Source organism: Ambystoma mexicanum, chromosome 4q (genome assembly GCF_040938575.1).
Source record: "Ambystoma mexicanum isolate Mex_15411 chromosome 4q, UKY_AmexF1_1, whole genome shotgun sequence".
NCBI lineage: Eukaryota > Metazoa > Chordata > Amphibia > Caudata > Ambystomatidae > Ambystoma > Ambystoma mexicanum.
Genome location: NC_090928.1, coordinates 168869926 through 168891145, shown reverse-complemented (window position 1 = coordinate 168891145; position 21220 = coordinate 168869926).

The following is a 21220-nucleotide window of genomic DNA, read 5'->3' as shown; positions in this document are numbered from 1 at the left end:
CTATGCATGGACACTCGCATTCTAGGCAACTTGTCATCAACTTTTGGAATTATAGCTATGCTGGTTCCAGGATGGTGAACCTAAGAAGGTGGTTTGTGCATTGTGAGTAAAAGAAGGAGAAGGAGAGATAATAGACACATTTCATAAATGATCTGATTAGTTGCAGGAGGTTCGCAAGATCTGAGTGAAAAAAGAGGCGGTGAAAGCTGGGAAGAGGGAGGAATTATTTGTTACTGCAGTAAAAAAGGGGGAAGTGTTCTTATACAGGTGCACCACCCAAAATGTGAGCGCAAGTATCGTCTGGAGAAGGTTGTCTAGCAGGGATCAGGACCCTGGCAGTGATGTAATGGTCACATGCCACAAGGACAGTATAGGTGCTGATAACTTTACGTTAGCAGCTAAGAGATGGCACAAAATAGCACTAGCACACAGTAATATATGTTTTAATAACACAGCCAATTATTGCATTGTAGCTTTGATTTTTGCCAGCACTGCGGCACATAACAATGTATTACTTGCATGCACCGGATCTTACAGAGGACGCAGCATATGATTTTCCATGTAGCACATTGCCCCACATCTGCGATCGTCTTACAGCACACGGCATTGCCCCATATCTACTACAATTGCATGGCACCACATTCCTGCATTCATCACGCTTCATATAAAACACACACCACATTGTGTAGCACACCTGCCCACAATCAAGCACATGGCACTACATTTTTGGGTTAGATGACAGAGGGGTAGAAGGTGCATGAATTTTCAGTCATACATTCACCATCTGACACAGCACACACACACATCCCATAGCGTTATATTTTTGTTTCATGTAAAAATGTGCACCTTTTGTTTCTGACACTTTTTAGAACACTTAGTGTGGAATACACAGCACTGTATTATTGTGTCTGGTGACTGTAGGGATACTAGGTACTAGGAACAAGAGCTTCACCATTTTTGAGTAGGCCTCAGCTAGAGGTATTGAGTTCCTATTATAGTGTATTAGGCCATAGCTGTTGATTGGGAGCACTTGATTGAATGTCCTCCTGTCCTGCAAGGAGGCTGAGTGTTCAAGGGCAGGTTGGGGTGGTTATTAGATAGTTGCCAGCTTATTATTGCAAGGAAAGAGTTTCGCAAGTGATTAAGGCTCAGTTGAGGCATAAAATGCTGCCTCATCAGATGGGGAAAGAATACAAAATGTTTGTGAAGGCTGCAGTGAGGAGTAGTATTAGTTCTCAGACAGCCACAATGTTAAATTCACTGAATATTATGGAAACATGATGGTCCAAGAGTAGTGCTCAGCTGTGGACCTGTCATGTTTTTTTTAGAAGGCTGTTATTTGCAGGGAGGTTACTAGAACATGGTGTACCAGGATTGGCAACATTTATCGAGATTGGGGGCTACATACTGAGCAGGTGCACACAGTGGGCATGGGGAATGAATAGAAGACATGTGTGCCATGTTTGTTTGCTGCTCATTGGTTCATCTTGGTGGGACGTTGCTGCTCCAATTGTCCAATTGTCTAAGGCGGCATGGTCCAATTAGAATGAAGCCTTTTATCAAACTGTTTCCCAGAGATGGGACTGGTGACTTTTTTGCTGACCGAGGCGGTGAGGTCATGTAAGGTGGGTGGTGTTTTTTCTCATGAAGAAATGGTAACTGCCAATAGTTTTTGAACAATGGATAGGGTTTTTTAGGAGGCTGGTGAGAACCAGTCAATGATAATGTTTGTATGTTTGTTACATTTCGTTTGCAATATGCTAATGTTTTATTTGTGACTATACAATGTCCAACCCACAGTGGGCATGTGAAGTTGACCATGTTCAGTTAATCTTCCCAGCCATGATGTACTAATATGAGATCTGTGCATTTTTTTTTTTCAAATTTTTGGACCTGTGTTCGAGGCGCCCCTAGCTCAACAATAGAATGACATTTCACTGGCTGGTGTGAGTGGAATTACGCATGTAAATTATACATCTGCTTCACAGAAAAAGCTGCTTTGTAAAAATACTCATTCTCTCTCTCTCTCTCTCTCTCTCTCTCTCTCTCTCTCTCTATCTTTCTCTATGTATATATTCAATGAAAAAACTTTGTTAAAGGGACAATATGGCTAAGTTGCACTAATAAAAAACTATGAAATTCAATCAAAAGGGGCGTTATGGTTACAAGTAAAACTGAAAAACCTCAGATATTCTCCAGTTATGGTAAACTAAGCAACAATAACTCGCGCCACCACCGTGCCGTGCACTGCTAAGACTAACACCGGGAAATCAAAGATGACATCCCAAATGTCATTGATGACATCACTATGACATCACATGTGAAATAAATGTTGATGAAAAGTCCCTACAAGGGGTTGTTTTTATAATGTTGATAACAAGATGTCAGGGGTGATCGGGAGACCTATCATGAACTATTTAATCTATTTAAGAATGTACTCATCTAAACAACATTGTATTGGAGTGTTGTAACATGAACCTACCTAACATGAACCCAATCATACATAAACATAGGTAATGGCTGCATCATGCACCATAGAAGCACAATATTTAAAATCTTGTAATTTTGTTTAGTAAAATAATGAATGCTACTTGATCAGAGTTTTGAGTAATGTTAAACATATAATACTAGCTTCAAGACTTACTACACACTTGTGCTAGTAGAAACAATACATAGGAAGACCCACAATGCATACAAATCACAAGTCACTTATATCTTGCATCTATTTCTGGTGCCTGTATCCAGGGTAGCTACTCCAGCGGTCTCTCCCAAGGCAGATGCCTGGAGCCGTGAGTCCCCCATGAGTTCATCTGAAGCTCTATGAATATCATCCACCATCGCCAACTGGTATTCTTGGCTGTTGTATTTGAAGTTCCGAGAAAATGGGAATCCCCAGCGGTAGCACACTCCTTTTCCCATCAGCCATTTGGTGAGAGGGCTGCACATTCTTCTCCTCATAATTGTGAGAGCCGTGAGGTCCTGGAAGATGTTCATCCGGGCTTCCCTGTTGTTGATTGAGCCCTCCCTCCAGGCTTGCTCCAAGATCCTTGATCATTGTTCATAGTAGTGGAAGCATGCCAGCACCGAGCATGACCCTCTTGAGCCTCCTCCCACTCTATGTGACCGGCCAATGGTATGGTCATCCATGGCGTCATCACTAAAGAGTGTACATACCACCCCCATGATGGCCCTTCTGATGTCGCCCTCCGTCTCCCCCTACTTTTCCGGGAAGCCAAGGAAGCGCAGGTTGTTGCGGCGTTCCCTATTCTCTACATCGTCCAGTATTAATGTTGTCTCTGCCTACCTCCTCTCCAGCTCTGCTAGTCTCACTCCTGTTTGAAGCTCCAAGGTGTCTACTGAGGCCTGGTTGGCTTCCAGCCCTTGAATCTTATTCTCCACTGAGAGGAGTCTCTAGTCCATTTTAGCTAACCTCTGGTCCCGGTCCGATCTGATGCCCCTGATATCCTCGATTAGGGCTGCAAAATCAGATTTCATGGCCGCTGGGTCCCCTTACACATCGGCCGCCGGGGGGAGGACCTGCTTCTGCCGGCTCTCCTCCTGTGAATTGGAACCTCTATAGAGATACCCTAAAGGCCATGGGCCGGGGGTGGGTCGGGTCTCGAGGGGGGCAGCCCCAGTCACCTCTGCCAGGGTTTCCCAATTCTCCTAGTGTTGCATCCCAGATTGTCACTCCAGTCGCCACTCCAGTCTCCGCCATAAACCCTTCCACATGCGGTGTCTCCAATCACTCCCCAGGCTGTGTCTCACCTTGCTGTGTGGGGCCTCCCAGTTGAGAGGCTTGAGCTCCTCCTCTGACCCTCTGACCCTCTGCTCCCCTCCAGTGACAGCTATGTCCTTGGGGGTGCTCCTGCTCCTCTATGGCACTCTCCTCTTCTGCAGTCTCTGGGGTCATCGCCCCAGGGGGACAGTGGGGCGTATGTGGGGGGCATGGCACCTCCCGACTCCAATGTGCCCTCAGTCCTCTCTAAGTCCACTCTATCAAAGGCTGCAGATAGTTCTATTGATGCAACGAAAACTGTTTTCCTTGGCGTCCTCCACGCTGAGTCTTGAAGTTCGCTCATGACCACACCACCTATGTTAGAGGAGTGTCCACGATTACCCACCTCTCTAAATGACCCAATATGACACCTGCAAAAATCTTATTTTCCACATCAAGAAGGTTGATAGGTCGATAGTTCTTCGGATCTCTCCTATCGCCCTTCTTGTAAATGGGGACTACATGGGACAGACTCTATGCCTCAGGAACAATTTCACTGTCTACCACACTGGCAAAAAGAATGTAAAGAATGACTGACCGGACGTGTGGATCGCCCTTCAAAAATGTAATTGTTAAGCCACTGGGGCCCAGGGCCCCCAAAGACTTGGCCTTTTTAATCAATCCATTTCTTCAGGGTCCAGTTTTGAAATAGACGGCCCTACATCTAGTTTCGGCTGCAGCTGGATCAAATCCATCAGGAGTACATTTTCCTTACGTGCAGGTTTTTTAAATGGGACACCCACGCAGGTTCCGATACCACATTCAACTGTCTACAAGCTTGAGACTTGATTGTTGAATTCACAGTATCCCAAAATTGATGTGAATCTTTGCTGATTAGGATTCTTAGCTTGGCTTCTGCATCTTCTTGTAATAAAACTGTTTTGTGTTTTTTACAAGACATTTTTGTAATCTTGTTTTAAAGTTTTTATTTTCGAATTTTTTCAAAGCTGGCTCACCTGACACCTTCTTATTCAACATTTTCCAATCTGATATGCACCATTTTAAACTATTTAGGGAATCACCCAAGTCAGCTATCCCTTTAATGCCAGTATTTACCATGAGTACAGGTGCACACAAGACTGGGGGAATGGGGGGGGGGCATTTCAACTGCCAAGATCCCGAAAGGTAAATTAACAATTTGCTTCACCTTCAAGTCTTGGCCGGTTAGTATTGCAATAATGAACCTCCCAGATGGTCTAACCATATCCCCTGGTTTAGCTGCTTGATGGAAGAGCTCATAACCATCTAGCAGAGGGCAAGTTATTAGCAAGGTTTCCTGCAAAAGCATTAGGTTATCTTTCAGGCAGGACCAGGATACAAAATTCCCATCTAAATGTGGGGGATATTATTATGAAGTGGGAGAATCTTAGCAATGAATGACCTCAAGGATAGAGCATCTGTAATTTGCTACTACCTGGAAAATTATTGGCATGGCAAAGTATTAGTTTGACCTTACAGTAGGTATTTAATGAACCAATAGAACCTGAGGAGGGGGACATTACTGGTCTGGTAAAGCCCCTGGGGCGATAGTTACAAGCCTGAGTGAAGCAAGGTCCCCAGGGCCATTACCAGACTGGTAATGCCCCCTCTGAGGGTTCCATTGCTATTAGTACTCAGCACGTCATACCAGGGTACTAATATAGTTTTTTCTCGAGCTAAGAAAAAACCATAGCAAACATAATGGCCACCAGGGATCGGGCACTACCCTTCTCCCTTTCCATGGCGGCCATTGCACTTAATGGAAATGTTTGTTTACATCAATGAAAATATGTATATGAACAAAATGGCCACATGGAAAGGGGAAAGGGACTACACGTAGTACCTTCTCACATTCCATGGCAGCTAACCGTGGGACCGAGATGTGCCGGGAATCTGTTCCCGGCACCAGCGAGAGACAATGCAGCAGAAGGTAAGTGGGGAGGGCGGCCTTAGATATGTGGAAAAGGGGGGTGGGGCAAAGAGGTATGGAGCAAGCAGTGCGGGGAGCACACTTACCTGATTCCCACTGAGCCTCCTGTGTGGTGAAGACCCCGTTCCAAGCCTCCTCATTGGCTGGGTGGCCGCCAGACCCCTGTTGCCGGGTACTAATAATGAAACATTTCAAGAAGGAATGGTGCTTTGATGAAGAGTGGTGATTAGGTTGTTAGTGAACAATCAGTGTGCAGTTCCTAACTTAATATGATTTAAATACAGGGTAAGGAGTCTTTCTCTTTAAAAACACTGGGCATTTGTGGCAGAACTTTGCATTTCAGCATTCCTTTCTTCTTAATGAATGTACTGTATGAACTATGAAGAGCTAGAGACTGTAACAACATAAATCCCATGACCAAGTTATTGGGCCTCATTACGACCCAGGCGGTAAGGGGTTAACGGCGCCGTAAAAGGTGGCAGCGCCGTTAACCCCTTATCGCCTAATTACGAGGTCCATTTGCGGGTCCTGACCTTAACGGCTGGTTTTTACCAGCTGTTAAGGATTGGATCCGCAAAGGGACCTTGGAGGTATTTACGGTACTGCAATTTGCGGTACTGTAACTACCGCCTTCCCCATTTCCATTGAGCCATATGGGGGCAAAAATGGGGAAGGGCCAGTGGTGAACGGGGAATTACCGCCCCGCCAACCTTGGAATGGGGCGGTAATTCCGCCATTCACCATGGCGAAATCGGTAAAATACCGGCGGCTACCATGGCGCTACTAGCGCCATGGTTACCGCATGGGTCGTAATGACCTATTTCAGAGAAGACATTCTTTTTCTCTGAATATTTTGATGTTAATACATTTTTTTAAAACAATTTTAAAAAGTAGGTTTTAGAAAATGTGCATATTAATGTATTTTTTTCTTCTTCAGGTTGTTATGATATAGGTACTCATTCTGATAAGCAAAAAGGGCGACAGTGGTACAGGAACAACTTTCACTGCCTGATTCATAGAATTATTTGCACTGAAAATGCAGATTTGCGCGCCTTTCTGCCCGAAAATCTCCATACTTCAAACAGGGATTTTCGGGAAGAAAGGAGCGCAAATCTGCGTTTTCGACGCAAATAATTTCATGAGTCAGGCTGTCAATCTTTAAACCATTTGATCATGGAAACCTCTAAAGAATGTATTTTATATCTAAAAATGCATTCGGCCAGAATATGTTTTGCCATTTTCCACAAACATAGGGATTACTTACTATTTAAATATGCATCTTTCTAGACACACATATTTGACAAACAACAGAGAGTTTAAGAATGAGACCGTCAATGCACCTGTGCCACGTTAACCACATAGTTATGTACAACTGTATAAAGGTAGTGTTCATTGGTTTATTTAACATCACAATGCACAACAATTGCAAACAACGACAATATTGTTTTAACTAGAGACATTAAAAATTAAAGAAGCCCCATCCTTCCAGAACTCATTCTGGGGGTTTACCTATTCATTTTCTCAGCAATGGCTATCGCATGGATGAGAAACACACAAACACATGATGCACCTCGCAGCATTTACACCTAATGTGACTGGTGTAGTGATAAACAGTACCCGCACCTCCTTGGGATCCAGCCCTTTGTGCAAAGTAAATCACTCCTAATTACCTTCCCACACAAATAAGGTTTAAGACGCACGATGAATTCAGTCTGGAAAAAAGCCAATCACACAGAATAGATGATGCTTGCATTTATTATCTACAGTGTCTAATGAGAGCTAAGCAGCAATTTACAATAATGTGGAAATAGAAAGTGCAAGCTATATAATGCCAATTATCAATCACAGATGAATATGCAATTATTTGGTCTTACGCTCCTAATGAAATGTAGATGAAGGTATGATCTGATCACACCCAGGACCCTCGCTGCTACAGGTGCCCGGCACTCCTCAGAAGAGGAGGGAAGGACTGGCCAAGCCCCCACAGTCCTACACCAGAGCGGGGATGTGATGTTAGGAGTCTCGGCCCTGATAGTGCACAGCTGGTCGTCCAGGCACTGTTCTTCTCTATACGCGCGTCTTTCCAACAGCCCAGGATGAGTCCCCTCTTCCCTGGTCCAAGTATAGTTCTCTTATTAGGAGCTGCACGTCAATCATCATGACGTGTCAGCTCTTCGAGAAGCTTCGAGGCTCTCCCTTCCCGGCAGTAAACAGGTTTTTGCTTGGAAAGTTACAAGACTGGAAACAGCCAGTCTTGGCTCCCAGGCTTCGGGCACTGTGTTTTGAGAAGATCAGACATTCTTGCCTTATCAGTGCACCTGACTCGCAGAGCGAAGACGAGCAAAGCTGTGCCTGGCTCCCAAGGGCTGCATAGAGCCTCTTGCAAATGCTAGATGTTTTATGTCTTCAGAAAAGGCCTTCGCCATTAACCCCTTGCAAGCATGCAGGCTCACCCAGTTTGAGAGTCCTGGTTGATGTCAGCATTTTCCTCCACGCTTCGAATAGGCTCTAATACACACAAGATAGCTCAGTGGGTTAGTGCAAATGCAGATTACTGCAAGCGCCTAGCAGTTTATCACGACAACTGGTGCCGGATCTGCAGAAAGTAAAAGTCCAGAGTTTTATTTATGCGGTATGGAGAAGAAGCCTGGGCTTGAGTCGAAGTCTAGGACTATTGAAGCTACAGAAACAATATTACACACATAGAGGTGAAAGCGTCAACCCATCAGGTGAACTGGATGAAGCCAAGAATCATCCATTTTATGGGAGACTTTTCAAACAAAAGTAAAATGGCTGGTGTGTTGGAAAATGACTGTTCATTCAGGAGGTGTGATTCATGTATTCAGCAATTTTCACATAGCTCACAGCAGAATGGTATTCAAATGAGAAACATTTGCATGCCCCTTTTGTATGAAAGACTCCCTGGAATTCAAATGGGGACTCAAGATGAGTCCATCCAATGTCTGGCCTTACAGTGGAGCTTGACCTCCAGCATCATGCTGTATGTAAATCCCCACTTCAATGTGAATCTCGTAATGATGCCCTTAATCTTTAGTAGTAAAATGGGCATTACATCCCCAAGAAGTGAGCTAAGTAAAATATCCCTGAAGTGGGAGAGGGCTGACAAATTATAGCAGGTGCTGTAACCCTGGTTTGATTATAAATAGTGACCACTATATCTATGTGACTGAAATTTGGGACACAAAAGCAGTGTATGAGCTAAAGTACTGTGACAAACATGCAAGGTAGCTCCAAGTAGCTCCAGGAGGGAGGAGCACCTGGGTGGTGGGAATGGCTTTCTTTACAGAGCCAGTGCCCTGATACTTGGGATACACTTATAGAGAAACAAAAGGAAGTGATTACTAGTCTGAGAAATGATAATAGATGAAACCTTCCTACCCGTTGATGCTAAATAGGGGCTTACCCGTGTGGAGCTTCTGGCAGCTCGCCTCTAGCTTTCTCTACAGGCTCACAGGTTACAACTTGGGTCAGAGTCATCATTGCAAAAATAATCTTAACGAGCGGAAAACACAGCACTGTAACCTTACAACTTAAAGAGAGAAAGCAGAAGAACCTGGGTGGTATGGAGGCATATGAAGCACAGGTTTGTGAGAGGCTGAATGGGGAACAGTGGTGAACTGGCTTATAGGAAACTCTTGACATTTCGTGGCAGGCCTCTACACCCTGAGCCTCTTTTGTGTTTTATTTACAAAAGTTCTCAAAGGAACAGGTTTGGGTTTGCTGAAAATGTGTGATGTGGGGCCACTTTGAAAAATATTTCCAGGGCCTCTTTTGGTTCCCAGTCCACCTCTGATGAGGAAAGTAAATACTTGAGAATGGAAGATAAGCAGCATGCAAAAATAGGATGCATGACACAGGAGGCATGAGCCCAATAGGAAATGCAGCAAAACTACAGAGATAATCCTAATCGGGTCTGGTTGCATGGGCTGCACTAAGAGGTAGACAGAAAGGCTGCCTGGGCAGAGAGAGCACAGGGAGAGCTGAGGGTTACTGGGGAGCAGCAACCACAGAGCCAGATAAGAAGGGTAAGATTTTGGAAGTAGGAACAAAGATTACTGTAAACTATTGGTGCAGTAGCACACCGACAATTAATATAAGGTCAATACATGTAAAGTAAACATACAAACTTACTTGGGTGCAGAGGAGGTAAGCCAATCTTGACACAAGGTTGGTAGAACAATGGCAGAGAAAGGGTGTCCTTAGTGACGGGCACTCCCGCCCCTTGCACACCTTTATACTGAATGAATCAGTCAGAAATATTTAAAATCTATGTAAAGTTCATGTAAATACAGGTTACGTGTTGAGGTTTCTTGATAATGTCGCATATATATATATACAGACTTGGATTTTCATATTATTCTTTTATGTTCAAAATAACGAGTTTCGCGAATCTCTCCCTTCATCAGGTGCAGATAAATTCACTATAATACAATAAGATATAAAGAAATGTTGTACATTTGTCGGGGAAAATAATACATTTGAATTGCTGATGATCATATATCATTCATCAGATAATTGATATTCAATTAAGTTGGCTAATTATCATTGACTAGACAATGTAGAATGCACACTCCCTAAGAGGAATACCTAATTAAATGTAAGATCTTAATGATAGCGTTGGCATAGAAGTGTCATCGAAAGTCCAAAGCCCCAGTGCAAAATGGACATGCACTCAAGGTCAGTGAGTAACATCGTGTCAACTATCACTAATACATATATTGTGGTGAAGCATGTCTTAGTGAGAACACTCAGTGTGTCATGCTAAATGTGCTGTGGATTACAATGAGTAAGAGAAAATAGGAAAGAAAAAGCTCTCTGTGTAGCTGAATCAAGGAGAGCAGTTTGGACATAGAGCCGATTCGAATAGCAGTACCTGAGTATTGAGAGAAATTAAACAATGGTTTGGTATGAGTAACAGGATATAACATGAAATAATGACATGGGCATATGGGAGAATACGGTAATGTACATCGAGGAAGGTCGCAGGAAACATCTAGTAGCTCGGTATGATCGGGACTCCACCAACAATTAGTGTGACATGCAGCGTGGATCACACACTTTCAATAAGTCTCGATGCAGCTGGAGAGTGTGTATATAATCCCAAATGAATGAATTGTTGTTGAAAAACTGTTATCAACAGAGGAACATAGTTGGGAACTAACCTTTGAAGTTTTCTGCAATATGTTTAGAAGACTGAATCTACCTCGCGGAAAAGGCTGCTGTTAGGTAGCCATGGAAACAGTAGGTGTTCAATGTGGCGTGGATCATGCTTTATTCATAAGCCTCGATCCAGCTAGAAAGTGTATATATATGTTACCAAGTGGAAGTCTGTTATTAAAACATGCTAAAGATTAAGGAACATGGTTTGTGACTAATCTTTAAAATTTGCTGTGGTATCTATAGGAAGCCAAATCTACCTTGCGGGCAAAACCGCTGTTTGGACAGTAACCTTGGAAACTAGTGTACATGGAGAAAGGACTAAAAAGAAAGTTTCATCAGTGCTCAAGCTAGAGAACGGACTGTAGGTTAAAGTGAAGTGAATAAAGAACGTAAATGTGCATAGAAGTTGCAAGTATCGCTGACAATGTCAAAAAGAAATAAAGTTAGAATAGAATGTGTGAAAAAAGGGGTCCCAAGGACAAATCCTCACAAACGTGTATTATTGTGTTAATGATAATTAGGATCATACTCTCTCGATAGGATGCATACATATGAACATTTTAATGTGAAATAAAAATGTAGATTGTCTCTTCTGAGGTTGATATAAATGATCTCAAAGGAACAAAATTATATTCATGTGAAAAAAACATGGATATCACAGTAATGTATACATAATGTAACATTTCAAAATCGTGTTCTCCAACCAATATAATCATCATTCTATGCCGGTGAAAGAAAGGGGGAATATGGATAGAGGGGGAGATATTTACAGACCATGCACATGTGTCAGGAATCAAGGGTGGAAGCTGTGGGATCGCTGGACGCTCTAGTCCTCACCCATCATGGCTGCCTCCACTATAAGTCTAGGCTCCGCCCCCAGCTCGGCGCGTTGTATCTGTGTATTGCTTTCACTTCTATCAACGCTCCGAGTTGCTTGCAACTTTCTTCGCTAGTGTTTTCCTTCTCGCTCTCGGCTTCATTGTGAGCCGGTGTTTCTTTCCGTGTCCCTCTCCCCTTCTGTCCGCTCTGTGTTAGCTCTGTGTGTATTTCGTGCTCAAAGTTCTTTTCTTTTAGTACTATCCTTATTTTTGCCTTGCTTACGTACTTGCAGTTCCTTTCCTCTTTACCTGTGTTCTGCCTTCCCTGCTCGCGATCGTTTCGCGCTCCGCTCCTAGCTTTGCCTTCCTGTTTACCTTTTCTCCTCTCGCGAACCCTTTCGCACTCCGCTCCTTGCTTTGCCATCCTGTTTACCTTTTCTCCGTCCGCGAACCCTTTCGCTCTCAGTTCCTCGCTTTGCCATCCTGTTTACCTTTTCTCCGCTCGCGAACCCTTTTGCACTCCGCTTCTTGCTTGCCATCCTGTTTACCTTTTCTCCGTCCGCGGCTCCTCTCAGTTTCTGTGTCCGGAGCATTTGGATCCCCCGGTCCTTAACAGTTCCCTGACGTTAGAGATTGCCTTCGTTTCTCTGACCGGTATCTTGCATCTTCATTCACTCAGCCTGGGAGAACCTGTCATATACTTACCTTTTGGAACCACTCCTCATCTCGCCTGCAGATCTTTATTCAAGGTTTTTTTCTGCCGTTCCGGCTTTTTCCTTTGGGGACCAAGGCTGGCCCACTGGGAGCCCCCCACGGCAGGTTTCCATAACTGCCAAGGTGGCCTCCGGAGGGGCCAGACCTTACTTGCACGATAAGAAGGTTAGAACACCTAAGGATCTTATCTCTACAAAGAAGAAGGAACGTTCCCAAACTCGGGTTACGGTAAAGGACTCTGTTTCAGAAGATTCAGGTGAGGAGAAGGGGGAGGTGGAGCTGAAGTCTGACAGCATACAACGCCCGATTACAAACATGGCATCCTTGGAACAATACCAGGAACTGGTTGCAGCTATGCAGAACCTGACTGCTGAGGTGCAATCCCTAAGAGCTGAAAACATAGTCCTTCGCCAACAAGTATTATTGCGTCGAGATGACCACGGAGATCTACCCACGTTGCCTCTCTCGTTCGGCAAGTACGATGGTCATCCAGGAGGTCTCAAGGATTTCCTAGACGCCTGTAAGGTATACTTCACATTCAGACCTCATGCATATGAGACCTGTCGTTCTAAGGTGGGATTCATAATAGCCAACCTCTCGTGGAATGCCTTATCATGGGCAACACCACTGGTCTCCAATGAGGATCCTTCTCTGAATAACTACGATCAGTTTTTGACAGCCTTTAAGGATCGATTTGATAGACCTGAGGTTCTGTACTCCTCATTAGAAGCCATACTTAATGTCCGTCAAGGAAATACGGACGTGCAGACATATATCACACGCTTCCTCAGATTGGCTGCAGAGGCAGACTGGCCCGATTCGGCTCAACAGACAATCTTCCGAAAGAGGACTTCAGGACGAGATCAAGGATGAGCTTGCTAGGATAGCCAGACCACCGTCATTTCGAGACCTGATGACCTTGTCTCTCCAGAGTTCAGGCTGCATGAATGCCGACAAGAAAGGAGACGCCCACGGGGAACCTCACAGACTACCGGCCTGCCCTCCCAGACTCCAATTCAGAGACCTGTTTCTTCCACAGAAGAGCCAATGCAGGTTGGAGCAGCTCGCGGACCTCTGACCCCTGAAGAAAGGAAACGGCGCCGAGAGACGGGACTGTGCATGTATTGTGGATCCTCTAAACACCTGTTGAGAAATTGTCCAGAGGTTCCTCCTAGGAAGAAGGAAAACTTCCACCCCCGGGCTGCTGCAAGGGAAGTTTCGGGGGACCTGCCTGTTACCCTTGCAACCACTCAAGAATCCTAGAAGATGGCGAAGACAATAGCTTAATGGTATTCAAGGTCCTCTTGATGTTGACTGAAGCGAAATCAGTAGAGGTATTGGCTATGTTGGATTGTGGTGCCGCTGGCAACTTTATGGACCTAAACTGGGCTAAGGAGAACTTAGTCTCTACAAGACCCAAGTCCAGACCCATTCCTGTCGAGGGAGTTGGCGGTGAACCTCTTTCTTCAGGTCCCATCCTAAGGGAGACAATTCCATTGCAGATGAGAGTGGGCAATCACCAAGAACTCCTGGTTTTCGACCAGATACGTGCAGCACATTTTCCTTTAGTTCTGGGAATACCTTGGTTGAGGAGGCATAATCCTCTTATCGATTGGTCAGCCAACAAGGTGTACTTCGACTCTCAGTTCTGCAGATCTAACTGTCTGATTACAGCCGCGGCTAAGGTGGTGATTGGAGAAGGCTCCGAAGCTCCCAACTCCTTAACGGTAGCTGCTGTTCCGCTCCAATACCAAGAATATTCCAAGGTCTTCCTGGATACTCTCCCCAAGCAGCTACCCCCACACCGCGCAGAGGACTGCTGTATCGACCTGGTGCCTGATTCTATCGTGCCTTTCGGAAGGATGTATCCCTTGTCCATTCCTGAACGAAAGGCCCTCAGAGAATATCTGGACGCTAATCTTAAGAACGGGCTGATTCAAGAATCCAAGTCATCCTGCGGTGCTTCACTGTTTTTTATCCCCAAGAAGGATTCGGAAGAGTTGCGCCCATGAATAGACTTCAGAGGACTCAATAAGATCACCATAAGGGATAGGTACCCCATGCCCCTTATACGAGACATCCTGGAGGCGGTTCAAGGGGCCGGGTATTTCACCAAGTTGGATCTAAGAGGGGCCTATCACCTCCTTGGATCAAGGAGGGGGACGAATGGAAGACCGCTTTTCGCACTCCGTTCGGCTTGTACGAATATAGGGTCATGCCATTCGGTCTTGTGAATGCCCCGGCGGTTTTCCAGAGGTATATGGACAAGGTGTTTGCTGACATGTTATACCTATCTGTGGTGGTCTACTTAGACGACATCCTTGTCTATTCCAAATCTCTTGACGAACACAGATCTCAGGTCAAGAAGGTGTTGAAAAGACTCCTAGACCATCGGTTGTTGGTCAAGCCCGAAAAATATCAGTTTGAAGCTACTTCTGTGTCCAACCTTGGATTCATCCTTTCTCAAGGAGGTATCGAAATGGACCCAAGAAAGGTAAAGGCCATTCATGATTGGAAGGAACCCGGAAACATAAGGGAGCTACATAGCTTTCTGGGTTTAGCCAACTTTTATCAGCGCTTTATCCCCAACTTCTCACAAACTGTGCTCCCCCTTACCTTTCTACTTAAGAAGGGGGTACAGTTTTCTATTGAAGGAGAACCTCAGAAGGCTTTCCAATTCCTTAAGGAAAGATTCTCCACGGCTCCCATCCTAATCCAACCTGACCAGACAAGGCGGTTTATCATGGAAACCGACGCATCCATTGGAGCAGTGGGAGCCATACTTCTCCAAGAATCTGAAGACGGTCTTGAGCATCCTGTAGCTTATTTTTCCAAGACCTTAACATGCAGCGAACGGAACTACTCCGTATTGGAAAGAGAGCTATAAGCCATCAAATTAGCCTGTCAGGAAAAGTGTCATCTCCTACAGGGAGCTGCTCATAGCTTCTTGATTCGTACTGATCACAGGAATCTCAGGGTACTCCAGCAGATGGAATGCACCAATGCCTGTCATGCCCGATGGGCTTATTTCTTTCTACAGTATGACTTTGAGATAACGTACATCCCTGGTACTGAAAACAAGAAGGCTGATGCCTTGTCCCGAAGTAAGGGGGAAGTGTCGGGATTATATCAAGGACATGACTTAGTATTTCCCAAGCTTAGGATTGAAAGCAAGCGTCCCCAAACAGCACGATCCTCCCCGCAATGAGAGACAATGAAGGACTCTCCCAGGATGGGAATAAGGCCAAGACAGAGTGCGGGTGAGCGTAAATGGGAGTTTATCAATCAGAATAGGGCATGCAAAGAACTCTGCAAACTCCGAGAGCGCTCTGTCTGACAATAGCAAAGACAGGCGTATATATTTACAAAAAACGTCATCAAAACCTACATACTATAGGGGGCACAAGTTCATTGGGATTGGGTGGCGACGACTAACTATAGGTGCTGCTGCGGCGTGGTTGGTCTTGGTTGAAGGACGTCACTGATCACCCTCGTGGGTTGGGCTGGGCCTGGCAGGTCGGCTTGAGTTCATCCGGGCGGTGTTGGTGTGCCAATGCGATCTGGGGCAGAGATGAGTGCCTTTCCTGACTTACTTGCCCTCGGCCATGCACACCGCAGTCATTCAGTCATTTACAGTGTTATTCTCTTTAGTAAATCTTCCAATAGGTTATTTTATGGGTTAATGCAACACAGGAGGAATGCACCTTGTGAGGGGTCTGGAGGTAATATATCGAGGCCTGGTTACCCGTGTCCTGTTGACCGGGGCCATAGGTCGAGGGGCTAAGCTTCGGGGCCTGGGACGGGTGGTACAGGTCTTTCTGTCTTGATAGAAGTTGTTATGGATGTTCCGCTGTGTGTTGTCAAAGTGTTGGGTGTCCTGATTGCACAGGGCCATAAGTCTAAGACGGTCCGGTGGGTTGTGGGGTTTACGAGGGGGCGCGTGAGTTTAGACAAAGGTTTACTGCTGTGCTGTAAATAATGCAGGTGGCTGGTCACGGCCTTGGGTGCTGCAGTGGGGCTACAAATCTTTGAAGCGGCTCCAGTCTGGTCGGGGGAGGTGGGATAGCGCAGAGCGGGCCTCTGTTCTCATGTCTTGGCAGCCTTCGCAGGGTGGGAGGGGGAAATGGCCTTGTACGCATTCACAAAGGTATCTCCCTCGTGTGTTGCTGAATGTAGGTAAAGACATCACAAACATTTGAACACTTTCTACAATACTTATTCAAAATCGTTTCAAAACATGCATTTAGACTTTGCTGGATGTGTCTCGATTATACCCAGTCCGAGCACCATATTTGTACATTATATTCTAGCAGCTACAGTATTTTAGTTACATGCATATACATTCGCAGTAAATGAGGTAGTAGTTGGGTCGGTGGAGTACATAGAAAACGACCCGCCACTGTACGTGACAGTGGTGGCACATAAGGGGCTTAGACATACACACATGATAAGTGCATTCTCGCGCATCCTTTACATGAGTTCATAGTATAGTTGCATTCGCTTTTTCGTGTACTCTAGCAGCATTAGCTTAGTTATGGCACAAAACCATGGGAGGTAGGTTGCCCAGTGGTACACGCAACAACCAGATCCCTGGAGCGTTCCTTTATTATTAGCATCCACCTGTAATGGTGTGAGCTCGCCATTGCTTATATGATGGGAGCATGCTCTCTCATTTTAATACATTCTACAGGCGTTTGTAATATAAGAGATTTTGTGGAAGAAAGCATACTTTGCAAGTGGTCTTGACATTACTATATACATATATATTAAGACTGTCTGCCATCAGATGACCATTTTACCGTTCTTCTCATTGTTCAGGCCTGCTGGCCGGGTCATGCTGATAGTGATAGTACACTGCGGGAGGTGGACTGTTACAATGTTAGCGTATTGCGCTAGCTCATGTCCGTCTTGTTCGTGGGAACGTGCTCGCAGCGGATCTGCCAGGGTGCTGCGGCAACAGGGATGTGACTTCTCCCAGGGTGGGGGCCGCGCTACAGTGCGCTGAGCTCACACCATCTTTACCGGGCAAAAATGGTTTCTGGGCCTAGCTAAATTTGTGTGGCAATCAATACGTGTGGGTACTCGATATGTGTGGGCAATGTCTCCAGCGGGCGAGCCCTCCACCACCTGGGCCCGGGTGGCACGAGGGAACGCCCAATGAGCCATAGCCCTCACCTGGGGAGAAAACGCAGGCGAGAGGGGTCTCCTGGACCAGTCCTCCCCTACATTTCCCCCCTTTCGTTACTTAAGTAACGAATTCTTCAAATCCTCTATCCTCCTACATTCTGCTTTGTCCATCACTGCCTCATCCCATGCAGGAGTTCCTTTGATAGGCATCCATGCTCTGCACACCCCTCTTAAGCTCTCACCTCTCCTGGCGTATTCATCTGGAGTACACGTGAGATATATACACCCACCATCTCCCTCCAGATCTACCCAAACTTCCTCGTACCACTCTAGTATGCGGGGCTCTTTGATGGTGGTGTGCCACAGCTTATCTACGATATCCTTGTCGTGGTACATGGGCACCAGTTGGTACCTGGGTGTGTTATCTACCCCTGTTTGTACTTGTGCTTCTTGCATCGTTCTTATTGTACCGTGTGAGTTGCCCATTGTCACCATCATCATTGCACCATTTGGTACTGCGTTAGCACAGACTCGAAGACCCACCTGGCACAGGCAGAAAATCAAAAGGAGGAACACCACAGCTGGCATCAAAAATTTCACAGTTGTTCCAAGCCATGAGGGGACCCAGGAGAAGATGTTATCGAACCATGTACTATCTTCTGCTCCGCCTTCCATCTTCATTTTTTCTCCTAGGTTGTGGACTGCTTCGATCACATGGGACAGGGAGCCGTTCTCTGCGTCTTCAGAAGGTACGAAAGTGCAGCAGGCACTTCCTATTTTTCGGCAAACACCGCCGTCCATCGCCGTCAACAGGTCCAGGACATACCTGTTTTGCATGGTCATCAGTCGCAAGGCTCTTAGTTCGACCCTTATTATGTTAAAACCTTCTTCAGTGTCGTTTGCCAGCTGAATTAATTCCCAACGGGTTATCTGGAGCCATTGTGCGTTAGCCCTTGCTTGGACACTTGATACGAGCGAGGCAAAAAATGTTTCTGCTGAGCTGAATAATCGATATTTGTCTGGGATCTGAGCCAATAGTTCTGATGATGCCTTTGATATATAATTTGATGCTCGTCTGTTACGGGTCAGCACCTCTCCCTTGCTTCCGGAAGACAGGACATATATTTGCGACTCTGAAGTTGGTTGAGCCACATTTCGCTGCATGCGTTCCTGTGTCCTTTTGCTCCCATCAATGTGGCTTTCGGGTATCACCATTAGGGCTGAGTGCAGAGTGGCCATTGAACAGCTGCCACTCCATGACGGGGGGAGGTGTAGGTATGCCTGGTTGCCGCATACCCAGTACGTGTCCATAAGGGCCGCAGTCCCTTTTCTTAGATCTGGGATGGTGAGGGTCTTGTTACAGCTCTTGTTTGTTCCCATGGGGGTTCTCCCTTCTCCTTTAAAACACAGTTCATAGTCTTTTTCACCCTGCAGCTTGAAAGGCTTTTCGATGGGCGTAACCCAAGTTAACTTTGAAATGTGTTCCCTCCATACGGGTGTGCACGTTTCTTCTATCCATTGCAATTTCTCCGGTGCCACACCTCTCAGTGCTTCAGCTTTACACATTACTTCTTCGTTCTTCCACTTGTTGTCAGAAAAAAGTGTCCCTTCGATTGCAAAAAATGGTTCTTTCAGACATACAACCCCTGACGGTTTTGGGTAGCACGTTTTCTCGTTCTGCAGCATTTGAAAAGTCACTTCATGTGCCTGGAAGGTGTTCTTAATTCTGCATAACGTGAGATGAAGGAGACATTGGGCATCTATAATTGGCAACTCTTTGGGTAACAGTACTTTGGGTGTACCTGATGCGTGAGGGATGAGGGAGCAAACATAACAGCTCTCGTTTGTTGTTTGTTTAGCTGTGGCACTCATATCTGCATACCACTTATTTGTTTGGTGGGGGTGTCGTGGGTCTTCCATCTTATCTAGACCTAGCCCATAATACTCATCATACTTCCTCCTCCCTGCTTCCCTCTTCCGTCTGTTGTTCTTATTCATCATATACTTCCCAACTCCCTGGGCAAGGGACAACCTAGACCCCCCTTTCTCATTCCCGCCCCCCTTGGCCCATGCATCATATAATATTTCGTGTATAGCTAGCAGCTTTTCCTCTTCCTTCCTGACGTTATCTGGCAGGTAGTTGTTTAGTATGGGGGCAGGCTGGCTGGTGGGGGTGTTATACAACCACGATATGGCAGACGGGTTTCGGTCATTTAAACTGTGGGCATTGTAATTGGATACCCCTGGTGGAGACACTGTGTTGTTCTGCATTCCACCTTGTGGTTTTTTTCTTTGTATGATGACAGCACTGGATGGTGTGGTATGATACCCCCCATACAAGTTTAGTTCCGTCCCATCTCAAAAAATCACCTTCCCTTGTATTGGCCCTTGTAGTTGTATTGGGCCCAGTAGTGCTGTTAATCCCTCCCCCCTCGTTCATCTCGATAGAGATGAACGCTACAAACCAATATGTAACCAGTCCAAACATTAGCATAAAAAACAATGTGATGCATACAGATAATCCACACTCATACGAATATCTGCATCTCTCATGTACTAATTCTCTCATTCTACTAATTCTATCCGTTGCAGGCTGCCCGTTAGATGCCATGGAAGCTCCTGTTTTGAGATATAAAAGTGCATTAAGTGCATGCATGTAAACATTTTGCTAGCACCATCAGTGCCAATGTATATTTGACGGGGAATGGAAGCGGGTGGGATACGGGGAGGGGTATTCACAGACAAGGGTGTATACAAGCCATAATTTGGTCATTTCATTAAGTATATACAAATCAACAAGATAAAAAGAGAAAACACATTTTTTTTTTTTTAAGTATCCTTATCAGTTATTCTCTTATTCAAGTCCAGTACCAACACACACACACAAAATCATATTCAGACATTCTGCTCAGTTGCATCGTTTGCTGTTGTCTGTGCCTCCTCATCTACCTCCTCTTGTACGTTGCTATATGCCTTCCGTACGTCGGTCAAGTGCACCCAGTACCTCAAGCCTTTAACCTTTACTGCCGTGGGCGTGCAAAATATTACTTCGTATGGGCCATGGAATCGTGGTGCATTCCACCGACGCACAAAGCTTCTGACATAAATCCAGTCGCCTGGCATTAGCTGTAGCTGTTGCCCTGGCTCCGTGACAGCGCCTGTTACATTTCCCTCTTCCCTAGTGAAGGGTGGGGAGAGTTGCTTTGATATCACGCGCGCTGCCCTTGTCAATTTCTTTAGATAATCTGTGAACTCATCTCCCAATATCGCGGCGCTTCTGTGAGCGTCTGAGTGTTCGCGCAGTGGCGAGTGTGCTGTGTTCATCCGTCTCCCAGTCACGATCTCGTGCGGGGACAAATGGTGGTCTTTGCTTGGCTGATTCCTTAATTCAAATAGCGCAAGGGGTAGGCAGTAAATCCAATTCTTTTTTAATGAGAAGCATAGTTTTGATAACCTGCCCTTCAACAGTCCGTTCATCTTTTCCACTACGCCATTACTTTGAGGGTGATAAATCGAACACAATTTATGTTTTATTCCCAATAATGTAGTAACTTCCTTGAAAAGCTCATTCACAAAATGAGTGCCGTTGTCTGAGCGAATCACGTCACAAATTCCCCAGCGCGGGAATACTTCCCTTACTAGGAACTTGGCGGCGCTTTTGGCATCAGGTCGTGCACAGGGTCCAGCTTCCAC